We start from the raw sequence: 17,680 nt of genomic DNA on the forward strand, positions 1-17,680 counted from the left end.
TTGACAAATGAAGTTGAGAACATTTTCATATGTTACTGGCAATTTGGCTATGCTTTTTTGTCAAGTATCCATCCATGTAAGTCTTTTACAACATATTCTAATATTTTTTCTTACTGATCTGTTGGATTGTGGGGGGGATTCTCTTTTGGTTTGTGTATTGCAAATATCCTCTGCTTTGTGGCTTGCTTTTCTTAATACTCTATTTTTATCAACAGAATTTTTAATATAGTGCTGCAGTCCATGGGGTCGCAAAGAGTCAGACACGACTGAGTGACTAAATTGAATTGATACATCAATACTTTCCTTTTTGATTAGTGTTTTTTATATTCTGCTTAAGAAATCTTTTCCCATTCAAAGTTCATGAAGTTATTCACTTGGGTTATCTCTATAAACTTCATTGTTTTACCTTTCACATTTAAATCCCAGCATCACTTTGAATTGATTTCTGTGTGTGGTAGGAGTTTCCTTTCTGAAAAAAAATACCTGTTTTAGTCAGTCATCCAGGACAAGAGATAGAACAGTAGGAAATCACAGTAAAGTGAGAAAAAGTATCTAATTGCAAAACAGTCTTAAAATATTGTGTATGTTTGGATTACTTGTGCTTGAAGATGGGATGCTTATTTATAAATATTTTGGCAGCTATTACTATAGAGTCAGCAGCTTTGTCCTGAAAGGATAAGAAAGAGAAATGAAGTAACTTTTTTTGGACACTAAAAAATACAAAACCCTGGTTATTTATGGTGATGAGAGGGTAGGCAATCCCCTATTCAGAATGAGCTCAAGAGCTATAAGCAAGAGTTTTACAGTCAAAAAGAACTGGGTTTACATTTCAGCCTTGCCACTTACCAGCTGTTTCTGCTGCAGTTATATAACTCAGCCTGTGTTCTCTTCTGCACAAAGTCATAAGCCACCTTCCTGGTTAAAAGGAGGGGCAGTCAGATACTATGTATGTCTTATTCACAGTTGTGTCTCCAGCACCTACCACAGCATGTGTCACACAGTAGGCAATTTCCCATCTGTTTATACTATCAGTTATCTACATTCTAATTAGAATAAATGTAAGGGTTCCCTTGAGGGCTAAAATGTAAGAAGTCATGAAGTAACTTGGAAAACATGAGAGCTATGTGCTGATACTCAAAAGCAAAGTTGATTCTTAATAAAAGGAATATTATTATTTTCCTTTTATTATAATAAAAGGGATATTATTATATCCCTTTTATTATAATAAAAGCAATATTATTATTTTGAAATATCATTGAAAGACCAGAAATAGAGTAACTAGCATGCCTTTGCAAACCCAAGTAGTGCTGGAAAGACTAATTTAATTTCCTTTCCTTTTATATAGCAATGTGTATAAAGGAAAAACTCTTTATTCTTCAGTAAGGGTTTTCATTTCATCCTACCCAACATTCCTGGGAATATACTAAATTCTTGCCCCTGTAAGTGTGGGCCTTGGCCCTAGAGCAGCAGCATAAATCTCCTCTGGGAGCTTGCTAGAAATGCAGACTATCTTTCAGACCTACAGAGTCAGAACCTGCATTTTAGGAAAATCTCCAGGGGATTTTAAGCACTTTAATTTTGAGATGCACTGGACCAGTCAGTAGATTAAAGTATCTACTGATCTGATAACCCACACTTTAAAAAAAATAAATAAAAAGCTGGAAGTGGAAGCAAGGATAGAAAGGATAGAGAACTGAAGAAATTGCAGCCATCCTATACAAGGTCAATTTATTTGTTAGCAAGGCCATTTTGACAGCAAGTCCCAGGAACTGGGCACTGAATGTTCTCAACCAGGACTGTTTATCTTTCCATTTATCATCATTTTTTTGGCTCTTTTCACCAGTCTCAAAAAAAAAACCGTAATGATTGGATCTTACTTTTGATTTCTATCTTAGCTTAAAGAGGATTCAGCAAACTGAATAAAAATAAAATGGAGGAAAGGAAGGAGGCAAAGTCTCTAAAGAGATTGGAGCCCTGGTCTTTCATATTGATTCTGCCAGAAACTATTCTGCTTTTCAGTCTCTGACTTAGAGTCCTAAACTCTTTGCCTGTACTTTCTGTGTCTGCCCTTTGAAGAGGAAAAACAGCATGAATGGATTGGGCTACAGAATTTATAAAAAGTATTTTTTGTTAGTTGGTTTGAAGAAGTAAACTCTGGTGGATTGACGCACATATGGACACTTTATCTTTGACAAAGGAGGCAAGAATATACAATGGATTAAAGACAATCTCTTTAACAAGTGGTGCTGGGAAATCTGGTCACCCACTTGTAAAAGAATGAAACTAGAACACTTTCTAACACCATACACAAAAATAAACTCAAAATGGATTAAAGATCTAAACGTAAGACCAGAAACTATAAAACTCCCAGAGGAGAACATAGGCAAAACACTCTCTGACATACATCACAGCAGGATCCTCTATGACCCACCTCCCACAATATTGGAAATAAAAGCAAAAATAAACAAATGGGACCTAATTAACCTTAAAAGCTTCTGCACATCAAAGGAAACTATTAGCAAGGTGAAAAGACAGCCTTCAGAATGGGAGAAAATAATAGTAAATGAAGCAACTGACAAACAACTAATCTCAAAAATATACAAGCAACTCCTACAGCTCAACTCCAGAAAAATAAATGACCCGATCAAAAAATGGGCCAAAGAACTAAATAGACACTTCTCCAAAGAAGACATACAGATGGCTAACAAACACATGAAAAGATGCTCAACATCACTCATTATCAGAGAAATGCAAATCAAAACCACTATGAGGTACCATTTCACACCAGTCAGAATGGCTGCGATCCAAAAGTCTACAAGTAATAAATGCTGGAGAGGGTGTGGAGCAAAGGGAACCCTCTTACACTGTTGGTGGGAATGCAAACTAGTACAGCCACTATGGAGAACAGTGTGGAGATTCCTTAAAAAACTGGAAATAGAACTGCCTTATGACCTAGCAATCCCACTGCTGGGCATACACACCGAGGAAACCAGAAGGGAAAGGGACACGTGTACCCCAATGTTCATCGCAGCACTGTTTATAATAGCCAGGACATGGAAGCAACCTAGATGTCCATCAGCAGATGAATGGATAAGAAAGTGGTGGTACATATACACAATGGAGTATTACTCAGCCATTAAAAAGAATACATTTGAATCAGTTCTAATGAGGTGGATGAAACTGGAGCCTATTATACAGAGTGAAGTAAGCCAGAAGGAAAAACACCAATACAGTATACTAACACATATATATGGAATTTAGAAAGATGGTAACAATAACCCTGTGTACGAGACAGCAAAAGAGACACTGATGTATAGAACAGTCTTATGGACTCTGTGGGAGAGGGAGAGGATGGGAAGATTTGGGAGAATGGCATTGAAACATGTAAAATATCATGTATGAAACGAGTTGCCAGTCCAGGTTCGATGCACGATACTGGATGCTTGGGGCTAGTGCACTGGGACGACCCAGAGGGATGGTATGGGGAGGGAGGAGGGAGGAGGGTTCAGGATGGGGAACACATGTATACCTGTGGCGGATTCATTTTGATATTTGGCAAAACTAATACAATTATGTAAAGTTTAAAAGTAAAATAAAATTAAAAAAAAAACTCTGGTGGATTGAATAAATTAAATGAGCTAATTAAATAAATAAAGTGAGCCCAGCTCACTGTAGTGATCTATGAACATAAAAGCTTGTGAATTGCTACATGGTTAAATCTGTTTTGTTAGTGGGTACCCCCAAAGACTAACTGTTTGTGGTTAACTATCTTTGTTAAAGAATGTTGGTAGAATAATGATAATAATAACAATCACTAATATGTATGGTTTGATTGACATATATCAGGTGTGTAAGTATTATGGATATAATCCCATGTTTAGCTTTCTCAATAATATGGAAGAGTTAGGGAGATTTTATGTAAGTATTCATTTACTGAGCCCCAGTAGGTAAGAGGAAAGTAAAAAGTCACAATAACAAAAAATATTCACGAATAAGACGGCCACTTACAGGATGAATTCCCACTCAAACAAGCATCACTTCTATTTAATGCCAGTATCCTAGTACAGAAGCCAAAGTTTTTGTCTCTCATTGTCTTGTTAATTGTATCAAACATCCAGCACCACGGTGAAAGCCACCAGCAGACACGCGTCCTTGGGCTGGGGACTCCAGCGAGACGGTCAGGACCTTCTGTGCAGCTCTCTCTCTCTCTCTCTGTCCTGCCTGCTACAGTCCAGCTGCTGCATTTCCTCTGAGCCGCCGAAGCTCTCTTTCTGTCCCAGCTGATCTCACTGCTGATGAAGCCCACCCCCCGCCCCAGGGTAAGGGAACCTTTCCTCTTTCACAGCGGTGCAGGTCCCATCCTAACAACAAAGTGTAATTGTAGATTTTGGAAAAGGTGAAGTTGATTAAAAATATGCTTTTCTCTCATCCTACCTAGTTACATGGTGATCTTTCTTGCATTCTTGGTCAGATGAGATCTTCTGCCAGCATTCTGCATGTATTCTATGAGAATTGTTACACATGTACATGTATTTTTGATGTATTTGTGGAAGGAAGGAAGCTCCATGTGCTTCCATTCCACCATCTTGATCCAGCTCTTATCCATTTTGTACATGGGAGAACCGAGGCTTTACCTGGCTCTATAAACTTAGATCACAGCTGGGCATCCATTCTGTAAGATCCAGTCTTAGTCCACCAGAGTATTGCCACTAAAGTTGGGATTCTAAGGACAAGAATTTGACCAACGAAGCCAACAAAATAAGAGAAAGGAACTTTCAATCCCTGAGCTCTAAAGTTGTTGAAAGTTACTGTATGCATGCCTGCATGCTAAGTCACTTCAGTCATGCCCAACACTTTGAGACTCTATGGACCATAGCCTGCTACGATCCTCAGTCCATGGGATTCTCCAGGCAAGAATACTGGAGTGGGTTGCCATGCTCTTCTCCAAGGAATCTTCCTGACCCAGGGATCAAACCCGTGTCTCCTGCATTGCAGATGGATTCTTTACCCACTGAGCCACCTGGGAAGCCTGTGAAAATTATTACTTGATGATAAAGGACATAGAATAGTACCTCGGAAGGTCACTGAATTTATTATCTGGAGGTCAAGATGCATCTGCTTCCTTAGAGAAACTGAATGTAACTGGTAGTGAAAGAAATTTTTTCTAGAAATATGGTATTTGTTGGAGTATTTAGTTCAAAGCAAATTTAAAGGATTAGAGAAGATCTGCAACCATAAAAGCATGTCATGCAAGCCCAGTGCTACATTCTGCTCAAGTTTATGGACAGTGAATATGTGATTGATTGCACATCCAGTTGGAAGCAAATGATGCAGTACCTAAGGGAACTCTGGATGCAACCTCTCATTTACAGACACACCCGAAGGTCCCAGACTATGCAGGTATATGTGCTAATTACAGAAGTGACAAATCCCTCATGACATAAACTGCATGATAACTGGGATGTCCACTGGGCAGCACATCTTTTACTTCTAATTGCTAAAGTGATAGCCATGTCTATTCTTCCTTTTCATATATTTGAGGAAAATTAATCTGCCTCGAATTTTTAGTTGGGTAAGCATGATATCCTTGGGGGAGGAGGGACAGAGAACAATTCTTTATGGCTCATTATCAGATCTCCCACTGGCTCAAATTAAGTGCAATTTTGTTACAGATGTAAACAACAAAAGCAAGAACATTTACTGGTGAGAAAGATATGTTTGAACTGGGGAAGTTGGATGCTTGCCAGTATCGATCCTAACTGGAGAATCAACTAAGAATATTAACCCTCTTAGGAAAAGTCAGGGTAACAAAGAAATTACAAGACATACAATGAAGTGTTTTATAATCAGATTGCCTTAGTGGATAAAAATGAGGCCTGACCATCCATCACAGATGAAACATATTTAAGCTAATGTAACTCCCATGTGTTTAAGCATGTTGTATGAATTATTCTTCTACACACATAATTTGCTTTACTTTTTCAAAAAACTCACTATATATTAAGAGATGGAGACATGAATGCTTATTACTTTAGACTTATAGGACAAAATAAAATAATTGTGTATAATCGGCAAGGTGAATAATATGGTGATTAATGTTTAGTTGTGCACATTTGCATGAGTGAAGTGATACCAAGCTGGATGTTCCGATATGCACTCATGTGAAGGTTAAGTTTTAATATTTAAGCTAGGATGTCTAAGGTAAGTAAGGTTGTATGGAATGGGTGGATTAGGCTATATACAACTCTATAAATGTGTGATGGCTTAGAGGAAAAGTCAGAGAGGTCTTAGAGGATATAAAATGTTCTAATACTAATAGTAATGAAAATCATAGGCACAACACTGAGGATCCAGGGTGAATAAACTGTGAATGAATGAATGAATCAAGTATTTAGTCAATGACTTAGCTAAAAGCCTCGGAGAAGGTGATGGCACCCCACTCCAGTACTCTTGCCTGGAAAATCCCATGGATGGAGGAGCCTGGTGGGCCGCAGTCCATGGGGTCGCTAGGAGTTGGACACAACTGAGCGACTTCACTTTCACTTTTCACTTTCATGCATTGGAGAAGGAAATGGCAACCCACTCCAGTGTTCTTGCCTGGAGAACCCCAGGGACGGGGGAGCCTGGTGGGCTGCCGTCTATGGGGTCGCACAAAGTCAGACATGACTGAAGCAACTTAGCAGCAAAAGCCTACGAAGAAAACTGAGAAATGCTTAAAAAGTGTATGAACACAAGATCATTGCAATGATATTTATATGAACATGGGAAAAACAGAGCAATGACCCCAACAGAATATATCTGGACATGTCAGCAAAAGTCTCTCAATAGCCCTAACGCTGCAGAAAATGGCCTGCAGCATTTGGCCCTAACTTATCAGCTTGGAAAATCCATCTGGGCAAATCATTGTCACTATTTTTTTGTGTAAAGTAAAATAATCCTCTTCTCTACTGGAGACCAGAGGCCTGGTCACATTCACAGTCACCTCCTTTGAAAGATTCAAGGGAATGTGTGTGTAAAGGTACAAACAGCCGCTATAACAAATGTCACTTTGCCCTACCACATGTTCAAATAAATCATCCAATTTCTAAACCCCACTATCTATATTGAATACCATATTAGGCAACAGAAAGGAATTTATAGTATGTTTATGAAAGTTTTCAAATAATGCTAAGACAGGTGGGCTAATGGCAGACAAAAACAAGGTAAGAGCTAGTAACCAGAAAAGACTGTTAAGAACTAATGAACTAAATGCAGGCCATTTTCTGCAGTGTTAGGACTTTCAAGAGACTTTTGCCAACATCTCCAAATAAAAAGAAAAAAAAAAAAATCTAGAGTCATAAAGGACAACAGATTAAACCTGTTGTCTCAGTCCTTAGCCTTACATTGTCATATGATGCTTACAGATATAGGATAAATAGGAAGATGGGAGCTAGAAAGTATTTTTTCCCTCAAACATAATATGTAAATCTTAATTAAGAACTTTGTATTTGGGGACTATATATTGCCCCTAAAAGGGGGAAAGAGAAGAGAGTCTTGGAAGAATCATAGGAATAATAAATAATTTAAAATATGCTATAGTTGTATGAAACATTAAAGATATTTAGATAAGAAAACGAATATCTGTCTTCTGAGAGTCTTAAATTTATTTCAGAGTTGTATAAAACAAAATATTTTTACACTGATTTTAGATAGAACGGAACTCTTTATAACCCTTTTACAGGAGGATGATATCAAACCCTTATAACTAGAATGAACTACTGGTTCATATCCACTAAGAAGGTTGTAATAATAAAAAAAAAAAGATGGACAATAACAAATATTAATGAGGATGTAGGGGAATTGGAACCCTCATATATAGATCATGGGAATGTAAATTGTATAGTCACTTTGGAAAACAATTTGTCATTCCTTAAAAAGTTAAATGGGGACTTCCCTGATGGTCCAATGGCTAAGACTCTGTGCTCCCAATGCAGGGGGCCTGGGTTCAATCCTCGGTCAGGGAACTAGATCCCACATGCTGCATTTATATGAGTTTATATGACACAACTAAGACCTGGTGCAGCCACATAAATATATGTTTTTTTTTAAGTTAAACAGAGTTATCAGGTGTGTGTGTGTTCAGTCGCTCAGTCATGTCCTACTCTTTGCAACCCCATGAACTGTAGCCTGTCAGGCTTCTTTGACCATGGAATTTCCCAGGCAAGAATACTGAAGTGGGTTGCCATTTCGTTCTCCAGGGGGTCTTCCCAACCCAGGGATTGAACCCACGTCTCCAACACCTTGTGCATTGGCAGGCAGGTTCTCTACCTCTGAGCCACCTGGGAAGCCTAGAGTTATCATGTGACCCAACAATTCCATTCCTTATAGATACCTAAGGAGAATTGAAAACATATGTCCACAGAGAGACTTGTATATTAATATTCACAGAAGCATTATTCACAATAGTCAAAAGCAGAAAAATCCAAACGTCAGCTGATTGAAGAATGGGTTCACAAAATATGGTATATCCAAACAGTGGAATGTTATTCACTCATAAAAGGGAGTGGTGCATGCTATGACCTGGATGAACCTTGAAAACATGCTAAGTATAAGAAGCCAGACATAAAAGACCACATATTGTATAACTCCACTTATATTAAGTGGTCAAAACAGACAAATGTGTGGAGGTGGAAAATAGATTAGTTGATCTAGAGAGGGGATGGGTTTCGGGAGTGACAGGGAATAGGGTCAGAGTTTCTTTGGGGGATAATGAAAATGTTCCAGGATTAGAGATATTTTGGAATCCTATCGTGGTGGTGACTGTACAGCTTGGTGAATATAGTAAAAGCCGCTGAATTGTATACTTTAAAAGAGTGAGTTTTATGATAGGTGAATTATATATCAATTTAAAGAACCATATACGTGAGTAATTAATATTAGGAAAATAGCCATATTTTAGAAAATTTTTTTTTCTAAATTGAACCGAACGATATCTCTGCTTCCAGTGCAGGGGGTGCAGGTTCGATCCCTAGTCAGGCAGCTGAGATCCCACATGCCTCTTGGCCAAAAAAACAAAACATAAAACAGAAACAATATTGTAACACATTCAATAAAGACATTAGAAAAGAGGATAATGCACATCAGCTGTTCCCTCTTCTTTAGAAAAGATGAAATAAAAATACTGGACTGAAATGGAAAGGTTAATTCTACAAGGTCTCTGCCCACATAGACTTCCCTGTACAGTGGAATAGACAACCATACAAACAAAAAATTACACTACATGAAAGACATGGGGGGAAAAACGAGGGATCTATACAAGGTAATATAACACAGAAGAGAGGTCTATCCCTGGGCGGCATCAGCGCTTAAGGAGCATTAAAATTAATATAAACTGATCTGAGTCTTGATGCAAGAGTGCATCTTCCCCAGACACACAGGGTGTGGAAACACATGCAGATGCAAACTTCATGAGTCTGCAAGTCATTCTGTTGGGCTAGAACTTACAGAGATTTTGCAGAAGAGCTGATGAGGCTCAAAACGTTTCGTTTTTATGAGGAATGAAGCTATGAGCTCTGTTCCATAGGAGATGGAAAGCCATGAAAGATGATACTCAAGGAAGTGAATTATTCATTTTTCATTTTAAGCAGATCATGCTGGCAGCAATGAGAAGACTGAAGGCTACATGACTAGAGCCTGAGAGATTCTTAGAGAGTAAACGATTAAGGCAAGTAAAAGATGAAGCACTATTAGCAGGAATAGGGATAAGGTGACCAGGTACGGAGAGACGTAGAAAGGCACTGTGAGCTGAAAGAAGAGGACGGAGGGAGAATGACTCACCTTTGACTTGGGCAGAAAGACATTTCCCCGTGTTGTTTACATTTAAATTGTAATGTTAATTTGAAGTGTTTGTTCCAGAATAAAAAATCTAGAGAGTAGAGTTTTGAGTTTTTAGAAAGGAGGAGAATGTATGGGCTGCAGATATTTATTTAAGGGGTCATTAGAACTTTCCTGAACTAATGGGAATGGATAAGATTGAGCAAGAAGAACTAATTTAAAAAGAAAAGAGGGTAAAGGCCAGAAGCCATTTGAAGCCTAGATTATGGATAAGACAGCGTAGAGCCTGGCATGTACTGCTTAGTAAGTATTTGTCGAATGACTGGACAAGTGAACATCATATTTGCTCCCAAGGATAGCAGGTAGAATGATGGGTTGAATATGGACTCAAGAAAGAAGGATGCCACAGAATCTTCTTTCCTAACTGTTAATAAATCACAATGAGAAATATTGGAAATTTCAAGTGCAGAGATGAGAGTGCTGACGAAATGAGTATGAATAGAAAAGAGGGCTGAAGGCAGTTCTAATCTGGCAAAGGAGGCAGATCCAGCAACTAAGACAGACAGGCAGCCAGTGAGATGGGGGTAAAGGGAGATGGGAGTGGTTTCTTGGAAACAAAGTGAAGAAAATGGAGAAGGGGTAGTCACTGCTCCAGATGCTGCTGAAAAGCTAGGTGAGGACTGAGGATTTTATATTGGATATGGAAAGGTGGCTCGAACGGTAAAGAATCTGCTCACCATGTGGGAGACCCAGGTTCGATCCCTGGGTCAGGAAGCTCCCCTGGAGAAGGGAATGCAACCCACTCCAGTATTCTTGCCTGGAGAATCCCATGGACAGAGGAGCCTGGCAGACTACAATCCATGTGGTTGCAAAGAGTTGGACGTGACTGACACTTTCACTTTTCATGGCAAGGTAGAGATCATTAGTGACCTTAACAAATGTTCTTACATGAAGCTGAAATAGGAAAAAATCTGACTGTAGTGAGTTCAGGAGTGCTGTGGAAGAGTCAAACATGTAGGTTCAAGTAAAAGATTCAGACAGAGAATAGGAAGTGAAGAAAATAGAAACAGGTTTGGAGTTCTAGCAAAAAATGGAGTAGAGAAATGGGCAGAGCTAGCAAGGGATGAGGAGTCAAGAGAGAGGTTCTTTTTAATGAGATGAGAGATGTTCTGCACACTTTTAGTTGATAGGAGTAATTTAGTGCAGAAAGAAAGGATGGTGCAGAAGAGGGAAGAGATCAGTCCAGCCTCAGAGAAGTTAAGGAGGAAGAGGACCCAGTATACAAGTTGGGGGAACAAGGGGTTGGTAGGAGCCGTGCTACCGCGTGAAAAGCAGAGGATGTGGGTCCAGATGTAGGAAACTCAATATATTTGGTATAATTTAATTTTGCAGATAAGAAAAAAATAGTAATACATAACTTCCCAAGAACCAGGAAGCCAAGATAGTTAATTAAATTTCTGTCTAAAAATTATGACATGTTAAATGTTAGCCTAAATGGGACATAGTATATTACTTAAAAATAATACTATTATGTTTGTAAAGTAATTTGTTTCTTAGTAAGTGTAAGAATAAAGTGGTATAAAACAGTTTGAATATAGAAAGTATCTGATTTTTACATATCAAATAATATAACAGCAATTATATTGGAATCCATGTAAAGGAAATTTTAACACAACTGAAAGATTTCTAGGGTCACTTAACTAGCCTGACATTAAACAGGAAGCCATCGATAGCAATATTTCCTTTATGAATACATACCCAAATCAAACTCAGAGGGGTACATTTCTTTGAAAAATAAACAGAAAATAAATGCCCTGATAGCTATTTTCTCAGTAATAGTGTGTCTTCACAAAACATTTTTTAAATAATTAGAATTTATCTGTGTATTTTCACAAAATACTTGTAAATAATTATAATTTATTTTACATAGGAGGCGTTCCAAAAAACCCTTTGTTAATGAATACACATATGAATAATATTTGAAGAAACATTGAGGAGCTTTCTAGATTCTATGAATTATTAGTCATAGGATTATTATTAGTAATAGAATTATTAGTCAAATTATTCTTCGAAACATGAGATAACTTCCCTTATAAAACATTGCCTATTTGGGTCCTAAAGAAAAAAAAAAAAAAAACTATTGTAAGCTGTTTAAAGTCAATTAGCTTTTGTAGGACAGATAATACGGAGAAGGCAATGGCACCCCACTCCAGTACTCTTGCCTGGAAAATCCATGGACAAAGGAGCCTGGTGGGCTGCAGTCCATGGGGTCGCTAAGAGTCGGACACAACTGAGCGACTTCACTTTCACCTTTTACTTTCATGCCTTGGAGAAGGAAATGGCAACCCACTCCAGTGTTCTTGCCTGGAGAATCCCAGGGACAGAGGAGCCTAATGGGCTGCTGTCTATGGGGTCGCACAGAGTCGGACACGACTGAAGTGACTTTAGCAGCAGCGGCAGCAGGACAGATAATATAAGGGAAAAAATTATCTGAATAGAGTCATATTTTTATTAGTGGAAAAAAGGCTTGAGCATGCTATTCATGTTTTCATTAACTTGTTTTGCAACTAGAGTTTCTTTACAGTTAGTGGCTAGTTTTTCTTCATTGTAAATAAAGCAGCTAGATAATATGGCTTAACCTGGATTTTTATGTCCAACAGGGAAAATAATTTTTAAATATAACATTTGACATATGGTTGTATTCAATAAGTATTTGTTAATTTGGTTTAAAGATTGTACCTATTTCATATGAAGTAATAAATTATTAAAACAGTAAACCATCAGTCCAAGAAAAGGTTGGAAAATAGTTACTATAAGATCAATTGGGACAATACTGTGATTATATATGAACAAGTTCTGACCAACAGAACAGATATCTGCTACTTAATTTAAAAAAATAGAATTATTGCTTTTCACAAAATACCTAAATACAAAGTAAATGTAAAACATATTTTGAGATTCTTAAGGTCAATTCTCTAGCTTACATAAAGCTGGGTCATTTTTACCCCTTTGCACCAAATAAAAGTATCATAAGTGCTATCTGGGAAGAAAAGCAAGCAGATTTAATAATCTTTTTCTACATGAAAAGTAAATGCTTTTTTTTTAAAAAAAAGTTAGTAATTTGATTATAGGCCATAAATAATCACTTAACACAGAAAATCATTTAAATTTTAAAAGTAATTTTGGATCCTATTTTATACTTGAGAGCATATTTATTCAAGTCATGAGCATACTTTTAAATTTGAGTGTAAGTGAACTGGTATTTCATAAGTGCAAATTAGTCTTCTCTGCTAGATTGTTATACAAAATGGACACACTATTTAATTGCTTAATTGTTTGAGATAGTCTCACTTTGAAATCCCATATTGATAGTGATCATTTAAATTCAGAATGCTTGCTAAAAATTATATGGTATATATGCTGTCATCTACTCAAGGGTCAAATGCTCTTTGACCATTACATTAAGGTACCATGACAACTTTAGACAAATTTTAATCCCTCTGATTCTAGCAATTCATTTTAACTGTGCTGAGAAAGTAATTTATGACTTTTTAGAAATTTGCTGGATTTTAAACATTACAACTTTAAAACATTTTAATATATCATGTGGTGTTAAAAATATGCAAAGGTTCTACAGCAATGCATATACAAATTATATACCCATCTTCACTCTTCACTTTCCTTTGCCAGGTAAATTATTACTTGGGCTTCTTGCTATCACAGGAAACTTGTAATTTCACAAAACACACAATGTACAATGTTAGGAACTGAAGCTTGATAACTTCAGATGAATGGGTATACTTGAATTGGCAAGTTTTAAACAAATGTATTCTTTAAGAGGTGCTTGTTTGGCTTGACAGGCCACTAAGTATAGACTTCTGGGTTTACATGAGTCTTGCCATTTTGATACCATGAGCAAGGACTATCTTTTTTACTTGTTTTATTGACTCAACACCAGAATAAAATCTTAATAGTGCAGAGATAAAGATACTTTCAGCAGCAAATGACAGAAAACCCATCTCAAACTACTTTAAAACTCAACCTGGCTTAATTAGCTAGAAGGCCGGGAAGCGTTAGAGGTGGGAATCATGTGACCTGCTGGAGCTCTTTTTCCTCCTCTAAATAGAAGTTTCATTTTCAGGATAATGTCTCAGTCAGTTAGTCAGTTTGGTCACTCAGTCGTGTCTGACTCTTTGCGACCCCATGAATCACAGCACGCCAGGCCTTCCTGCCCACCACCAACTCCCGGAGTTAACTCAAACTCACGTCCATCGAGTCAGTGATGCCATCCAGCCATCTCATCCTCTGTCGTCCTCTTCTCCTCCTCCCCCCAATCCCTCCCAGCATCAGAGTCTTTTCCAATGAGTCAGCTCTTCGCATCAGGTGGCCAAAGTATTGGAGTCTCAGCTTTAGTGTCAGTCCTTCCAATGAACACCTAGGACTGATCTCTTTTAGGATGGACTGGTTGGATCTCCTTGCAGTCCAAGGGGCTCTCATGAGTCTTCTCCAACACCACAGTTCAAAAGCATCAATTCTTCAGCGCTCAGCTTTCTTCACAGTCCAACTCTCACATCCATACATGACCACAGGAAAAACCATAGCCTTGACTAGATGGACCTTTGTTGGCAAAGTAATGTCTCTGCTTTTTAATATGCAGTCTAGGTTGGTCATAACTTTCCTTCCAAGGAGTAAGCATCTTTGAATTTCATGGCTGCAATCACCATCTGCAGTGATTTTGGAGCCCCCCAAAAATAAAGTCTGACACTGTTTCCACTGTTCCCCCATCTATTTCCCATGAAGTGATGGGACCAGATGCCATGATCTTCGTTTTCTAAATGTTGAGCTTTAAGCCAACTTTTTCACTCTCCTCTTTCACTTTCATCAAGAGGCTTTTTAGTTCCTCTTCACTTTCTGCCATAAGGGTGGTGTCATCTGCATATCTGAGGTTATTGATATCTCTCCTGGCAATCTTGATTCCAGCTTGTGCTTCTTCCAGTCCAGCATTTCTCAGGATGTACTCTGCATATAAGTTAAATAAGCGCGATGACAATATACAGCCTTGACATATTCCTTTTCCTATTTGGAACCAGTCTGTTGTTCCATGTCCAGTTCTAACTGTTGCTTCTTACCTGCATATAGGTTTCTCAAGGGGCAGATCAGGTGGTCTGGTATACCCATCTCTTTCAGAATTTTCCACGGTTTATTGTGATCCACACAGTCAAAGGCTTTGGCATAGTCAATAAAGCAGAAATAGATGTTTTTCTGGAACTCTCTTGCTTTTTCCAATATCCAGTGGATGTTGGCAATTTGATCTCTGGTTCCTCTGCCTTTCTAAATCCAGGTTGAACATCTGGAAGTTCACGGTTCACGTATTGCCAAAGCCTGGCTTGGAGAATTTTGAGCATTACTTTACTAGCGTGTGAGATGAGTGCAATTGTGTGGTAGTTTGAGCATGCTTTGGCATTGCCTTTCTTTGGGATTAGAATGAAAACTGACCTTTTCCATCCCTGTGGCCACTGCTGAGTTTTCCAAATTTGCTGGCATATTGAGTGCAGCACTTTCACAGCATCGTCTTTCAGTATTTGCAATAGCTCAACTAGAATTCCATTACCTCTACTAGCTTTGTTCGTAGTGATGCTATCTAAGGCCCACTTGACTTCACATTCCAGAATGTCTGACTCCAGGTGAGTAATCACACCATTGTGATTATCTTGGTCATAAAGTTCTTTTTTATACAGTTCTCCTGTGTGTTCTTGCCACCTCTCCTTAATATCTTCTGCTTCTGTCCTTTATTGAGCCCATCTTTGCATGAAATGTTCCCTTGGTATCTCTCATTTTCTTGAAGAGATCTCTAGTCTTTTCCATTCTGCTATTTTCCTCTATTTCTTTGCATTGATCGCTGAAGAAGGCTTTCTTATCTCTCCTTGCTATTCTTTGGAACTCTGCATTCAGATGCTTACATCTTTCCTTTTCTCCTCTTTTTGCTTCTCTTCTTTTCACAGCTATTTGTAAGGCCTTCTCAGACAGCCATTTTGCTTTTTTGCATTTCTTTTCCATGGGGATGGTCTTGATCCCTGTCTCCTGTACAATGTCATGAACCTCTGTCCATAGTTCATCAGGCACTCTATCTATCAGATCTAGTCCCTTAAACCTATTTCTCACTTTCACTGTATTATCATAAGGGATTTGATTTAGGTCATACCTGAATGGTCTAGTGGTTTTCTCTACTTTCTTCAATTTAAGTCTGAATTTGACAATAAGGAGTTCATGATCTGAGCCATAGTCAGCTCCCAGTCTTGTTTTTGCTGACTGTATAGAGCTTCTCCATCTTTGGCTGCAAAGAATATGATCAATCTGATTTCAGTGTTGACCATCTGGTATGTCCATGTGTAGAGTCTTCTCTTGTGTTGTTGGAAGAGGGTGTTTGCTATGACCAGTGCGTTCTCTTGGCAAAACTCTATTAGCCTTTGCCCTGCTTCATTCCGTACTCCAAGGCCAAATTTGCCTGTTACTCCAGGTGTTTCTTGACTTCCTACTTTTGCATTCCAGTCCCCTATAATGAAAAGGACATCTTTTTTGGGTGTTAGTTCTAGAAGGTCTTGTTAGGTCGTCACAGAACCATTCAACTTCAGATTCTTCAGCATTACTGCTTGGGGCATAGGCTTGGATTAGCATGATATTGAATGGTTTGATTTGGAAACGAATGTAGATCATTCAGTAGTTTTTGAGATTGCATCCAAGTACTGCATTTCAGACTCTTTTGTTGACCATGATGGCTACCCCATTTCTTCTAAGGGATTCCTGCCCACAGTAGTAGATATAATGGTCATTGAGTTAAATTCACCCATTCCAGTCCATTTTAGTTCACTGATTCCTAGAATGTCGATGTTCACTCTTGCCATCTCCTGTTTGACCACTTCCAATTTGCCTTGATTCATGGACCTGACATTCAGGGTTTCTATGCAATATTGCTCTTTACAGCATTGGACCTTGCTTCTATCACCAGTCACATCCACAACTGGGTATTGTTTTTGCTTTGGCTCCATCCCTTCATTCTTTCTGGAGTTATTTCTCCACTGATCTCCAGTAGCATATTGGGCACCTGGGGAGTTCCTCTTTCAGTATCCTATCATTTTGCCTTTTCATATGGTTCATGGGGTTCTCAAGGCAAGAATACTGAAGTGGTTTGCCATTCCCTTCTCTAGTGGACCACATTCTGTCAGACCTCTCCACCATGACCCGCCTGACTCTAAATAGAAGTTTCATTTTCAGGATAATGTCTAGAGAGAGGGTTACTCTAGGAATCTCTCTCACTGTGATGGTAAGTCTTTCTCAGAGGCCCCTTGCGAACCTCTTTTCAGTTAGCTGGGTCACATGTCATCTCTAGCACCCATCACTTGGTCTAGAGGGGCAATTAGCTTTAGGTGCACTAGACCCGCCCGCCAGAGCAACCTGGAGTGATGAGGTCAAGTTCTCCTGAGACCTACAAGAGGTATGGGGAAGAGACGATACCTTGAATAAAGTCTAGGTATTGTTGGAAGGAAGGGAGAAACCAATGCTTGTACGCAGCAGAAATGTCTGTTTCAAATGGTGATTGTTGTTCATATATAAAATACAGCTCTCCAAAAATCAAAAGCAAGTGAAAAATTTGAGGGAGCACTCTTCTATATATACAGAATTGTTATTCTGTAGCTTCATAATCTTTCAGTCAGGAGATTTTTGCAGTCCTGTCTTTCAGTTTCATGGTGTGCTTTCAACCTTTTTTCAAAAAGGACTTATATACCAACTTGGTCATTTTGTGGCTGCTGTTTTTTAAACTGGGCTTCCCAGGAGGCTCAGTGGTAAAGAATAAGGCTGTAACTTTGGA

This window comes from Bubalus bubalis, chromosome 7 (genome assembly GCF_019923935.1).
Source record: "Bubalus bubalis isolate 160015118507 breed Murrah chromosome 7, NDDB_SH_1, whole genome shotgun sequence".
NCBI lineage: Eukaryota > Metazoa > Chordata > Mammalia > Artiodactyla > Bovidae > Bubalus > Bubalus bubalis.